General features: G+C 41.7%; 1 protein-coding gene across 2 annotated transcripts in view; it reads left to right on the top strand.

Annotated features, from left to right (window-relative positions):
- Nucleotides 1–302: 302 nt before the first annotated feature.
- Nucleotides 303–12,753, top strand: part of tex2l (testis expressed 2, like) — a 39,199-nt gene continuing 26,748 nt past the window's right edge. For both annotated transcript variants that reach the window (XM_029764937.1, XM_029764938.1), the window contains exon 1: nucleotides 303–779. The gene's annotated coding sequence lies outside the window, so the exon portion shown is untranslated. The remainder of the gene's footprint in view (nucleotides 780–12,753) is intronic.

Here is a 12,753-nt window from a genome sequence, read left to right on the forward strand (position 1 = left end):
CTGACTCAAAATGTGATTGTATATTTTTTTATTGGCTTGCTTGTGTGAAATAATATATTGGCCATTTCATATGTGGTTTCACAATTGTTTGAATTCATATAATGACTTCAGAATAAAGCTAAATCTTCTATAAAAAAGAGAGGTAGGCTATAGAAGCAACACCAACTGAGCATCTCTGTTTCACTCTAGGTGTGTGCGCGTGTGTGTGTGAGAGTGTGTTGAGGCTGGAGTATTTAATCTGGATTAAAGTCCACTGCGGCCATGGTTTTTATAATCAGATTGGTGAGAGGAGCTCTAGAGCTTCTGCTGATGATGCTGGGAGCGCGTGTCATATCTAGAACAGAGTCCGCAAGTGGGAGGTGTGCACGAGCGCAGCGCGTGGTGGAACTGGAGTCACTATCTTTTCTATTAAAAGATCAGTGGGCAGCGCACCTTTCTCTTTTTAATAGACAGTCACTACACATCACTGAACACGAACAACCGACAATTATTCTTACTGTGATCCGTCGTGAAGAATTAACATTGTTGATACAAGTGGGCGCAGCAAACCAGGCTTGTGATGTGACAAGCGCGCACTGTGAGCATTTCGCAGGACATCTCTCTAGGTCGCATCTGACAACCTTGACAAACCGTTATTTTGGAGAATAAAAACTATCGAATTTTAACTCCTATTGTGAAGTTAATCGTGGAGACTGGAGTTCGCTTCTCGATGTGTCAGTGATAATTGAACAATAGACGAGAAGTGGTGTGGTTTGTGTCCATGCTGCAGCGATAACAAGGTAAATTGAATTCAGTTTTGGTACTTGATATTATTGCTTTTTAATTGAATATGTTTTGGAGCCTCGAAATATTTAATTTCAAGTTCAAATACTTTAAAGGGTAACGGTCAACCCCAATTTCAGCCTTTGCCCAACCCCTTCAAAATGTACATTTGTCCCGGCAGCAAACACAACATCTCATGCATTCAGGTGAGAAGCTGTGGGTGAAGTTGTGGGTGGGAGGAATTGCTAATAAATATGAATTTTGTTGGTGGGTGAACGTAGATGTATCTGTCCCAAAACTTTCTCAGTAAACATACTTAGCAGAAGTCCACTGACACGCTCTGATAATAACACTGTGTGCATCGCGAGAAAAAAAACCTCTGGACAGTTAGCTCACAGTGGTAAGGCGCCGAGTTCCTGACATCTGTTGCCACTTGAAGTGTAAATTCGAATCCCTAATGGGGTATAAAATAAATCTTTGAAATGTGGACTCACATGTATTGTGTTGGGAAGAAAAGTGTAATCATCATCATTAAGATTAGTGGCTCAATTCAACCTGCATCGCAGTAGCTCTTTTTCCAGTGGTCAAATGAACTCACATATTGGTTTTGGATACTGAATAAAAACCTACAACTACTACCAGGGCGACCTCTCACACAGGTATGCTTTCACTTATCAGAATTAGAAGTATGTGGGCAAGGGATGAATATTGTAAATAAAGGATACACAAATACACAGGTATGTACAGTTGAAGTCAGAAGTTTACATACACCTTTGGACTTGTGAACAACTGAGTTTAATTTTATTTGACTGACATTTAATCCTTGTAGAAATTCCCTGTCTTAGTTCAGTTAGGATCACCACTTTATTTTAACAATGTGAAATGTCAGAATAATAAGAGAGAATGATTTCTTTCAACTTTTATTTCTTTCATCACATTCCCAGTGGGCCAGAACATACACTATATTAGTATTTGGTAGTATTGCCTTTAAATTGTTTAACTTGGGTCCAACGTTTCAGGTAGCTTCCCACAATAAGTTGGGTGAATTTTGGCCCATTCCTCCTGACAGAGCTGGTGTAACTGAGTCAGGTTTGTAGGACACTTGCTCGCACACACTTTTTCAGTTCTGCCCACAAATATTCAATAGGATTGAGGTCAGGGCTTTGTGATGGCCACTCCAATACCCTGACTTTGTTGTCCTTAAGCCATTTTTCCACAACTTTGTAAGTATGCTTGGGGTCATTGTCCATTTGGAAGACCCATTTGCGACCAAGCTTTAACTTCCTGACTGATGTCTTGAGATGTTGCTTCAAATATCTACATACTTTACCTCCCTCATGATGCCATCTATTTTCTGAAGTGCACCAGTCCCTCCTGCAGCAAAGCACCCCCACAACATGATGCTGCCACCCCCGTGCTTCACGGTTGGGATGGTGTTCTTCGGCTTGCAAGCCTCCCCCTTTTTCCTCCAAACATAACGATGGTCATTATGGCCAAACAGATCTATTTTTGTTTCATCAGACCAGAGGACTTTTCTCCAAAAAGTATGATCTTTGTCCCCATGTGCAGTTGCAAACCGTAGTCTGGCTTTTTTTATGGTGGTTTTAGAGCAGTGGCTTCTTCTTTGCTGAGCAGCCTTTCAGGTTATGTCGATATAGGACTCGTTTTACTGTGGATATAGATCGTTTTGTACCTGTTTCCTCCAGCATCTTCACAAGGTCCTTTGCTATTGTTCTGGGATTGATTTGCACTTTTCGCACGAAAGTACGTTCATCTCTAGGAGACAGAACGCGTCTCCTTCCTGAGCGGTATGATGGCTACATGGTCCCATGGTGTATATGCTTGCATACTATTATTTGGACAGATGAACGTGGTACCTTCAGGCATTTGGAAATTGCTCCCAAGGATGAACCAGACTTGTGGAGGTCTACAATTTTTTTCTGAGGTCTTGGCTGATTTCTTTTGATTTTTCCATGATGTCAAACAAAGAGGCACTGAGTTTGAAGGTAGGCCTTGAAATACATCCACAGGTACACCTCCAATTGACTCAAATGATGTCAATTAGCCTATCAGAAGCTTCTAAAGCCATGACATCATTTTCTGGAATCTTCCAAGCTGTTTAAAGGCACAGTCAACTTAATGTATGTAAACTTCTGACCCACTGGAATTGTGATACAGTGAAATAATCTGTCAGTAAACAATTGTTGGAAAAATTACTTGTGTCATGCACAAAGTAGATGTCCTAACTGACTTGCCAAAATTATAGTTTGTTAACAAGAAATTTGTGGAGTGGTTGAAAAACAAGCTTTAATGACTCCAACCTAAGTGTATGTAAACTTCCAACTTCAACTGTATGTATCTGCCCCATGTGGGATTAGAACTCATAATCATTGAATTTTGAGCCAACTAGGCAACTGTGCCCCCAATCAGTCATAGTTGTGTGTTGGGAAACATACAAGGAGTTGACATGATCACCATTGTCCTCTATTTCTTGTTAAAATGGATTTAGCTACAAATATAAAGTATAATCCTCATAGCCTGCATGCTGTTGTTTTGTTTTCGTAAAACACATAGGTGTGTAGGAAATGGTAAGCAAAAACATTGATTTTGGTCATATCTGGAAATGTGCCATCTACCAACATATGAATGTGCCCTAGTCAAGGAAGCAACATGCAAATTATATTAGCACACTCCATTTACCAAAACCATTGCCAAATAAAGCACTGTCACCTGCTTTTATAGTAAGCCTTGGGTTGGTACCACCCAGCACATCTAGAAGGGAGTGTATTTCATACTGAACCCCTCCCTTGAGATATTATTTCCGTGACAGATTGACCAGGTGAATCCAAGTGAAAGCTATGATCCCTTATTGATGTCACTTGTTAAATCCACTTTAATCAGTGTAGATGACGAGGAACTTTGGGACAATTGAGACTTGGATTGTGTGTGTGTCCCATTCAGAGGGTGAATGGGCAAGACAAAAGTTTTAAGTGCCTTTGAACGGGGTATGGAAGTAGGTGCCAGATTTTTCATGCTCGACTTTTTCCTCTGTATATCACGAATGGTCCACCACCCAAAGAACATCCAGCCAACTTGACAGAACTGTGGGAAGCATTGGAGTCAACATGGGCCAGCATCCCAGTGGAGGCTGTTCTGAGGGCAAAAGGGGGTGCAACTCAATATTAGGAAAGTGTTCCTAATGTTTTGTACACTTAGTGTATGTCATGTTTGCAACAAACTGTCAAAATGAAGACCAGAATTGACCTGTTTCTCTATAACTGAGCTCCTGAGTGGCACAGTGTTAGAGGCATCACTACAGATCCTGGTTCATTTCCAGGCTCTATCACAACCGGCCGTGATTGGGAGTCCCGTAGGGCGTCGCACAATTGGCCCAGCGTCGTTAAGGTTTGGCAGGGGTAGGCTATCATTTTAAATCAGAATTTGTTCTGAATTGACTTCCCTTGTAAAATACATCTGATTTTTGATTTAAAAAATTACCTCTTTAAGGAATTATATAAACTTATTGCTTGAAATGTTCTATTTAATTTTATGTCATAACAGCATGTCAGCAACTTTTTGTTTTTTGTCTCTAGACAGGGCATAATTTGTAACCATAACTGATCACCATTTATTTATACCATACATGTATCAATGAGCTCACTAGTCATTATTATCCTGTACCACTTCCAGTTTAAATAGAAGATATCCATAGGCCTCCTGTCACTCATCTCTCTCAGTGATGTTTGCATAAAGCAAACAGAGTCATCATGCATAAACACGTTTCCAGATTCCAAACATATCCGTTATTATTTTTGTCCATAATCCTCCTAGCATGATTTGTCTGACTTTACAGTGAAAGCCTGCATTATGGTTAATCCAGTTCTTTGGCACTGTCCCCCTGTCTGATCAGACTCAGACTGATCAGACTCAGACTCAGAGAGATGTATTGACACTGCATGGCCTGAGAGGAGAGCAGCAGTAGGAACAGACCTGCCTGCTTGTCTGTCTGTTTGTCTGTCTGGCTTGGTCTGCGCAATAATTCTCTCATTGCGATGGAGAATATTGACTTGCCCTAGGAGGAGTAGAATAACAGTCATCCTCCATAACTCCTATATAGACAGAATTAAATCTCAGATTATCAGGGCAAATACTTGCTGCTTCCTATGAAGTTTTTCTCTATAGCCTGTATTGAATAGTGCAGTACACATGAGATTTGGAATCAATTTTATGTCGAATTTTACTTTTATTGAGGGGTCAACCCCACAACAGAAAGTCCACGGTACCACGTACCACTGCAACTGGTAAACTAGTTCATAATCATCTGGTTTGTTCTATACTGCCAGTGTGGACCAGCAAAACGCCTCTCTTTGCATGTGCCACTGACTGGATGAACTCCTTCTTGCTCTTTACATCACGTCAAATCTTCATCATCGTGTGTCATGAAGTTGACAGGATCAGAGGCATTATATTAGCCAAGCCATGGTTGAGCCTGTCTAGGATAATGCTGATTGATAGATAATGCTGAAGCGTTTCATAACCATGGACGCTTCCCGAATGGCACCCTATTTTCTATATAGAGGGCAGAGTCCTACAGGGCCTTCATAAAGTATTCACACCCTGTCACGTCCTGACCATAGTAAGTTGTTATTTTCTATGGTAGAGTAGGTCAGGGCGTGACAGGGGGTGTTTGTCTGTTTTTGTATTTCTATGTTCAGTTTCTAGTTTTGTACTTCTATGTTAGTGTTGTTTGGGTTGATCTCCAAATGGAGGCAGCTGATCCTCGTTACCTCTAATTGGAGGTCATATTAATGTTGATGTTTGTCCCACCTGTGTTTGTGTGTGGGACATTTTGAGTAGTGTGTTTTCTCTCTGCGTCACGGTTTGTTGTTTTTTGTTAGTTCAAGTATTTAATGTATTGCATTACGTTCCACGAATAAATAAAGATGTGGAACTACAAACACGCTGCATTTTGGTCCGCTCCTTCAGACAGCCGTGACACACCCTTTGACCTTTTCCACATTTTGTTGTGTTACAGCCTGAAAAATGGATTACATTGAGATGTTTGTGTCACTGGCCTATACACAATACCCCATAATGTCAAAGTGGAATTATGTTTAGACATTTTTTACAAATTAATAATAAATCAAAAGCTGAAATGTCTTGAGTCAATAAGTATTCAAAATCAAATCAATTTTATTTATCACTTACAAATGTATTGATCAGATACAACTGATGTAGACTTTACAGTGAAATGCTTGCTTACAAACCTTTTCCAACGATACAGAGTTTATCAAATAATAATAAAAAATGAAATAGTAACTAACACGAGAAATAAAATAAATACACAAGAATGGAGCTACAGTATATACAGGGAGTACCAGATCAATGTGGAGCTATATACAGGGAGTACCAGATCAATGTGGAGCTATATACAGGGAGTACCAGATCAATGTGGAGCTATATACAGGGAGTACCAGATCAATGTGAAGCTATATACAGGGAGTATCAGATCAATGTGGAGCTATATACAGGGAGTACCAGTACCAGATCAATGTGGAGCTATATACAGGGAGTACCAGATCAATGTGAAGCTATATACAGGGAGTACCAGATCAATGTGGAGCTATATACAGGGAGTACCAGATCAATGTGGAGCTATATACAGGGAGTACCAGTACCAGATCAATGTGGAGCTATATACAGGGAGTACCAGATCAATGTGAAGCTATATACAGGGAGTATCAGATCAATGTGGAGCTATATACAGGGAGTATCAGATCAATGTGGAGCTATATACAGGGAGTATCAGATCAATGTGGAGCTATATACAGGGAGTACCAGATCAATGTGGAGCTATATACAGGGAGTACCAGTACCAGATCAATGTGCAGAGGTATGAGGTATTTGAGGTAGATATGTACATGAAGGCAGGGTACAGTGACTAGGCATCCGGATAGATAATAATAAGAGTTAAATAAATAACAGACTAGCAACAGCAAATGATGAGTGTAAAAGTGTGTATGTATGTGTGTTTTTGTTGTCTCGGTATGCGTGTGTGTTGTGTGTGTGTAGTATTTGTGAATGTGTGAGTGAGTGTGTATATGGTGTGTGTATATAGTCTAGTGAATGTGCATAGGGTCAGTGCAAGATAGAGTCAGTGCAGACAGTTAGGGTACCATTAATTAACTATTTAGCAGTCTTATGGCTTGGGGATAGAAGCTGCCTCGGCGCCTGGTGGTCCGAGATCCAATGCTCCGGTACCGTTTGCAGGGCGGTAGCAGAGTGAACAGTCCATGACTTGGGTGGCTGGAGTTTTTGCAATTTTTTGTGCCTTTCCTCCGACACCAGCTGATATAGAGGTCCTGGATGGCAGGGAGCTCGGCCCCAGTACTGGGCTGTCCACACCACCCTTTGTAGCGCTTTGCGGTCAAGGTTGGTGCAATTGCCATACCAAGCTGTGATGCAGCCAGTCAAGATGCTCTCGATGGTGCAGCTGTAGAACTTTTTGAGGATCTGAGGGCCCATGCCAAATCATTTCAGTCTCCTGAGGGGGAAGAGGTGCTGCTATGCCCTCTTTCTGACTTTGCGGGTTAATGTGGACCATGTTAAGCTCCACAACAGCCCCGTCGATGTTGATGGGGGCCTGCTCTCCCCTCTTTCTCCTATGGTCCACAATCAGCTCCTCAGTCTTACTGCCGTTGAGGGAGAGGTTGTTGTTCTGGCACCACACTGCTAAGTCTCTGACCTCCTCCCTTTAGGCTGATACATCGACGTCTGTGATCAGGCATACATCCATCATGTTGTCAGCAAAGTTGATGATGGTGTTGGAGTCGTGCGCGGCCACGCAGTTGTGGGTTAACAGGGAGTACAGGAGAGGACTAAGCACACACCCCTGAGGGGCCCACATGTTGAGGGTCAGCGTGGCGGAGGTGTTGTTGCCTACCCTCATCATCTAGGGGCGGCCCGTCACGAAGTCCAGGATCCAGTTGCAGAAGGAGGGGTTCAGTCCTAGGGTCCCTAGCTTGGTGATGACCTTGAAGGGGACTATGGTGTTGAATACTGAACTGTAGTCTATAAACAGCATTCTCACATAGTTATTTCCCCTCTTGTCTAGGTGGTAGAGGGCAGTGTGAAGTGCAATTGAGATTGCGTCATCTGTAGATCTGTTGGGGCGGTCTGCGAATTGGAGTGGGTCTAGGGTGTCTGGGATGATGATGTTGATGTGTGTCATGACCAGCCTTTCGAAGCGCTTCATAACCCCTTTGTTATGGCAAGCCTAAATGAGTTCAGGAGTAAAATTGTGCTTAAAACTAGTATGGGCTATGTGGGACGCTAGCGTCCCACCCGCGGTACAGCCAGTGAAATAGCAGGGTGGCAAATTCAAAACAACAAAAATCTCATAATTCAAATTTCTCAAACATACAAGTATTATACACTATTTTAAAGATAAGATCCTCCTTAATCTAACCAATAGCGTATTCATTACAGAGGAAAAAGAAGGAGAGGCGCGCCAATGTGCCTGCGCAGTAAATAACTCACTGGTCCCAGGCAGTCCACTGATTGACTGAGCTCCTATTCTCTGCCCAGTAACAGTAGATGGATGAAACAAGTTTCTAAAGGCTGTTGACAGCCAATGTAAGCCTTAGGAAGTGTAAAATGACCCCACAGACACTGTAGTTTGAATAGGGATTAGATAGAACTACAAGTCACTTCCTGGTTGGATTTTTTCTCAGGTTTTTGCCTGCCATATGAGTTCTGTTATACTCACAGACATCATTCAAACAGATTTAGAAACTTCAGAGTGTTTTCTATCCAAATCTTACTAATAATATGCATATCCTACCTTCTGGGCCCGAGAAGCAGGCAGTTTAATTTGGGCACGTATTCATCTGAATTTCTGAATACTGCCCCCTGTCACCAAGAAGTTAATTAACAAGTCACGTAATAAGTTGCATGGACTCACTCTGTGTGCAATAATACTATTTTACATGATTTTGTAATGACTGCCTCATCTCTGTACGCCACACGTCATATTAGTTATCAGTCGAGCAGTGAATTTCATACACAAATTCAACCACAGAGAACAGGGAGGTTTTCCAACGCCTCACCAAAAAGAGCACCTATTGGTAGATAAACAATAAAATGCATATAATATCCCTTTGAGCATGGTGACATTATTAATTACACTTTGGAGGGTGTATCAATATAAACCCTGTCACTACAAAGATACAGGCGTCCTTCCTAACTCAGTTTCCGGAGAGGAAACCACTCGGGGATTTCACCATGAGGCCAATGGTGACTTTAAAACAGTCACAGATAGTTACTCCACAATACTAACCTAATTGACAAAGTGAAAAAAGGAAGCCTCTACAGAATAAAAATATAACAAAACATGCATCTTGTTTGCAATATGGCAGTAAAACTGCAAAACATGTGGCAAAGAAATGAACTTTTTGTCCTGAATATAAAACGTTATGTTTGGGGCAAATCCAACACAACACATCACTGAGTACCACTTTTTAATATGTTGAAGCATGGTGGTGCCTGCATCATGTTATGGGTATGCTTGTCATCGGCAAGGACTAAGGAGTTTTTTTGTATAAAATTACACGGAATAGAGCTAGGCACAAGAAAAATCCTAGAGGAAAACCTCATTCAGTTTGCTTTCCACCAGACACTGGCAGACAAATTCACCTTTCAGCAGGACAATAACCTAAAACACAAGGCCATATACAGTGCATTTGGAAAGTTTTCAGACCCCTCGACCTTTTCCAAATTTTGTTACGTTACAGACTTATTCTAAAATGGATTAAATAAATACAAATCTCATCAATCTACACACATAATGACAAAGTGAAAACAGGTTTTTAGAAATGTTTGCAAATGTATATATTTTTTTAAACAGAAATACATTATTAAGTACTCAAACCCTTTCCTATGAGACTTGAAATTGAGCTCAGATGCATCCTGTTTCCATTGATCATCCTTGAGATGTTTCTACAACTTGGAGTCCACCTGTGGTAAATTCAAATGATTGGACATGATTTGGAAAGGCACACACCCGTTTATATAAGGTCCCACAGTTGACAGTGCATGTCAGAGTAAAAACCAAGCCACGAGTTTGAAGGAATCATGCATAGAGCTTTGAGACATGATTGTGTCAAGGCACAGATCTGGGGAAGGGTATCAAAACATTTCTGCAGCATTGAAGAGAGCTGGCCGCCCGACCAAACTGAGCAATCGAGTGAGAAGGGCCTTGGTCAGGGAAGTGACCAAGAACCCGGCGGTCACGCTGACAGAGCTCTAGAGTTCCTCTGTGGAGATGGGAGAACCTTCTAGAAAGACATCCATCTCTGCAGCACTCCACCAATCAGGGCTTTATGTTAGAGTTGCCAGACGGAAGCCACTCCTCAGTAAAGACCATGAGAAACAAGATACTCTGGTCTGATGAAACTCTTTGGCATGATTGGACTCTTTGGCATGAATGCCAAGCGTCACATCTGGAGGAAACCCAGCACCATCCCTACGGTGAAGCATGGCGGTGGCAGCATCATGCTGTGGGGATGTTTTTCAGTGGCAGAGACTGGGAGACTAGTCAGGATTGAGGGAAAGATGAACGGAGCAAAGTACAGAGAGAGACTTGATGGAAAACATGCTCCAGAGCGCTCAGGACCTCACACTGGGGCAAAGATTCACCTTCCAACAGGACAACGACCCTAAGCACACAGCCAAGACAATGCAGAAGTGGCTTCGGGACAAGTCTCTGAATGTCCTTGAGCGGCCCAGTCAGAGCCCGGACTTGAACCCAATAGAACATCTCTGGAGAGACCTGAAAATAGATGTGCAGCAATGCTCCCCATCCATCCTGACAGAGCTTGAGAGGATTTGCAGAGAAGAATGTGAGAAACTCCCCAAATACAGGTGTGCCAAGCTTGTAGCGTCATTCCCAAGACGACCCAAGGCTGTAATCGCTGCCAAATGTGCTTTAACAAAGCACTAAGTAAATGGTCTGAATACATATGTAAATGTGATATTTCAGTTTTCTATTTTGAATAAATTTGCTAAACTTTCTAAAAAACGTTTTTTTCTTTGTCATGGGGTATTGTGTGTAGATTTATGAGGGGAAAAAAATATTTAATCAATTTTAGAATAAGGCTGTAACATAAAAAAAGTGGAAAAAGTCAAGGGGTCTGAATACTTTCTGATTGCACTGTATACTCTGGAGTTACTTACCAAGACCACATTGAATGTTCCTGAGTGGCCTAGTTACAGTTTTGTCTTAAAAGTTCTTTGGGATAGGGGGCAGTATTTTCACGGGCCGGATAAAAAACGTACCTGATTTAATCTGGTTACTACTCCTGCCCAGAAACTAGAATATGCATATAATAGTATATTTATATATATATAGTAGATTTGGATAGAACATACTCTAAAGTTTCTATAACTGTTTGAATGGTGTCTGTGAGTATAACAGAACTCATATGGCAGGCCAAAACCTGAGAAGATTCCATGCAGGAAGTGCCCTGTCTGACAATTTGTTGTCCTTCTGTTACATCTCTATCGAAATTACAGCATCTGTGCTGTAACATGACACTTTCTAAGGCTTCCATTGGCTCTCTAAAGGCGCCAGAAAGTCGAATGGGGTGTCTGCTGTCTCTGGGCAAAGTATAGGAGCAGAGTTTGTAAGTGGTCAGCCTGGGGACAGTGAGACTGGAGATGCGCGGTCACGAGAACTCGGCATGTTTTTCTTTCTCTCTTTGAATGAATACAACGTTGCCCGGTTGGAATATTATCGCTATTTTACGAGAAAAATAGCATAAAAATTGATCTTAAACAGCGTTTGACATGCTTCTAAGTACGGTAATGGAATATTTTGAATTTTTTTGTCACGAAATGCGCTCACGCGTTACCCTTCGGATAGTGACCTGAACGCACGAACAAAACGGAGGTATTTGGATATACCTATGGATTATTTGGAACCAAAACAACATTTGTTGTTGAAGTAGAAGTCCTAGGAGTACATTCTGATGAAGAACAGCAAAGGTAATCCAACTTTTCTAATAGTAATTCTGAGTTTAGGTGACCCCGAAGTTGGCGGATGTCAAAATAGCTAGCCGTGATGGCCGAGCTATGTACTCAGAATATTGCAAAATGTGCTTTCGCCGAAAAGCTATTTTAAAATCGGACATACCGATTGCATAAAGGAGTTCTGTATCTATAATTCTTAAAATAATTGTTATGTATTTTGTCAACGTTTATCATGAGTAATTTAGTAAATTTTGATATAAATATGAACTTGGTTGAACAAAACATGCATGTATTGTATAACATAATGTCCTAGGTGTAACGGTTGTCGTCTGGAATGGAGGACCAAAATGCAGCAGGAATGTGGATGCTCATCTTGTATTTATTTTAAACCAAGAAAACACCAAAATAACAAAAGAAGAACTCACGAACAACAAAACAGTCTTGTCAGGCTCACACACGCAAAACAAGAAACAATCTCCCACAAACACTAAACCAAACACATACCCATATATAGGACTCTCAATCAGAGGCAACGAGAAAACACCTGCCTCCAATTGAGAGTCCAACCCCAATAAACTAGACATAGAAATACAAAAGACTAGAGACCACATAGAACATTACCCAAAAACCCGGAAATAATAAATCAAACGCCCTACTAAATAAACCACCACCCTGAACCACATAAAACAAATACCCTCTGCCACGTCCTGACCAAACTACAATAACAAATAACCCTTATACTGGTCAGGAGGTGACAGTACCCCCCCCCCCACCCCTGAAAGGTGCAGACCCCAGATGCACCTCATAAACAAACCCCCCCCCCCCAAAAAAATCCCCCTAAACTAAAGGGAGGGAAGGGAGGGTGGCTGCCGTCACCGACGGCACTTGTGCTACACCCCCCCCTCCCCACCCCACCTATACAGGAGGTGGTTCTGGCTCCGGCCTACTGTCCTCCAGAATGCA

This window comes from Salmo trutta, chromosome 10 (assembly GCF_901001165.1).
Source record: "Salmo trutta chromosome 10, fSalTru1.1, whole genome shotgun sequence".
Classification (NCBI taxonomy): domain Eukaryota; kingdom Metazoa; phylum Chordata; class Actinopteri; order Salmoniformes; family Salmonidae; genus Salmo; species Salmo trutta.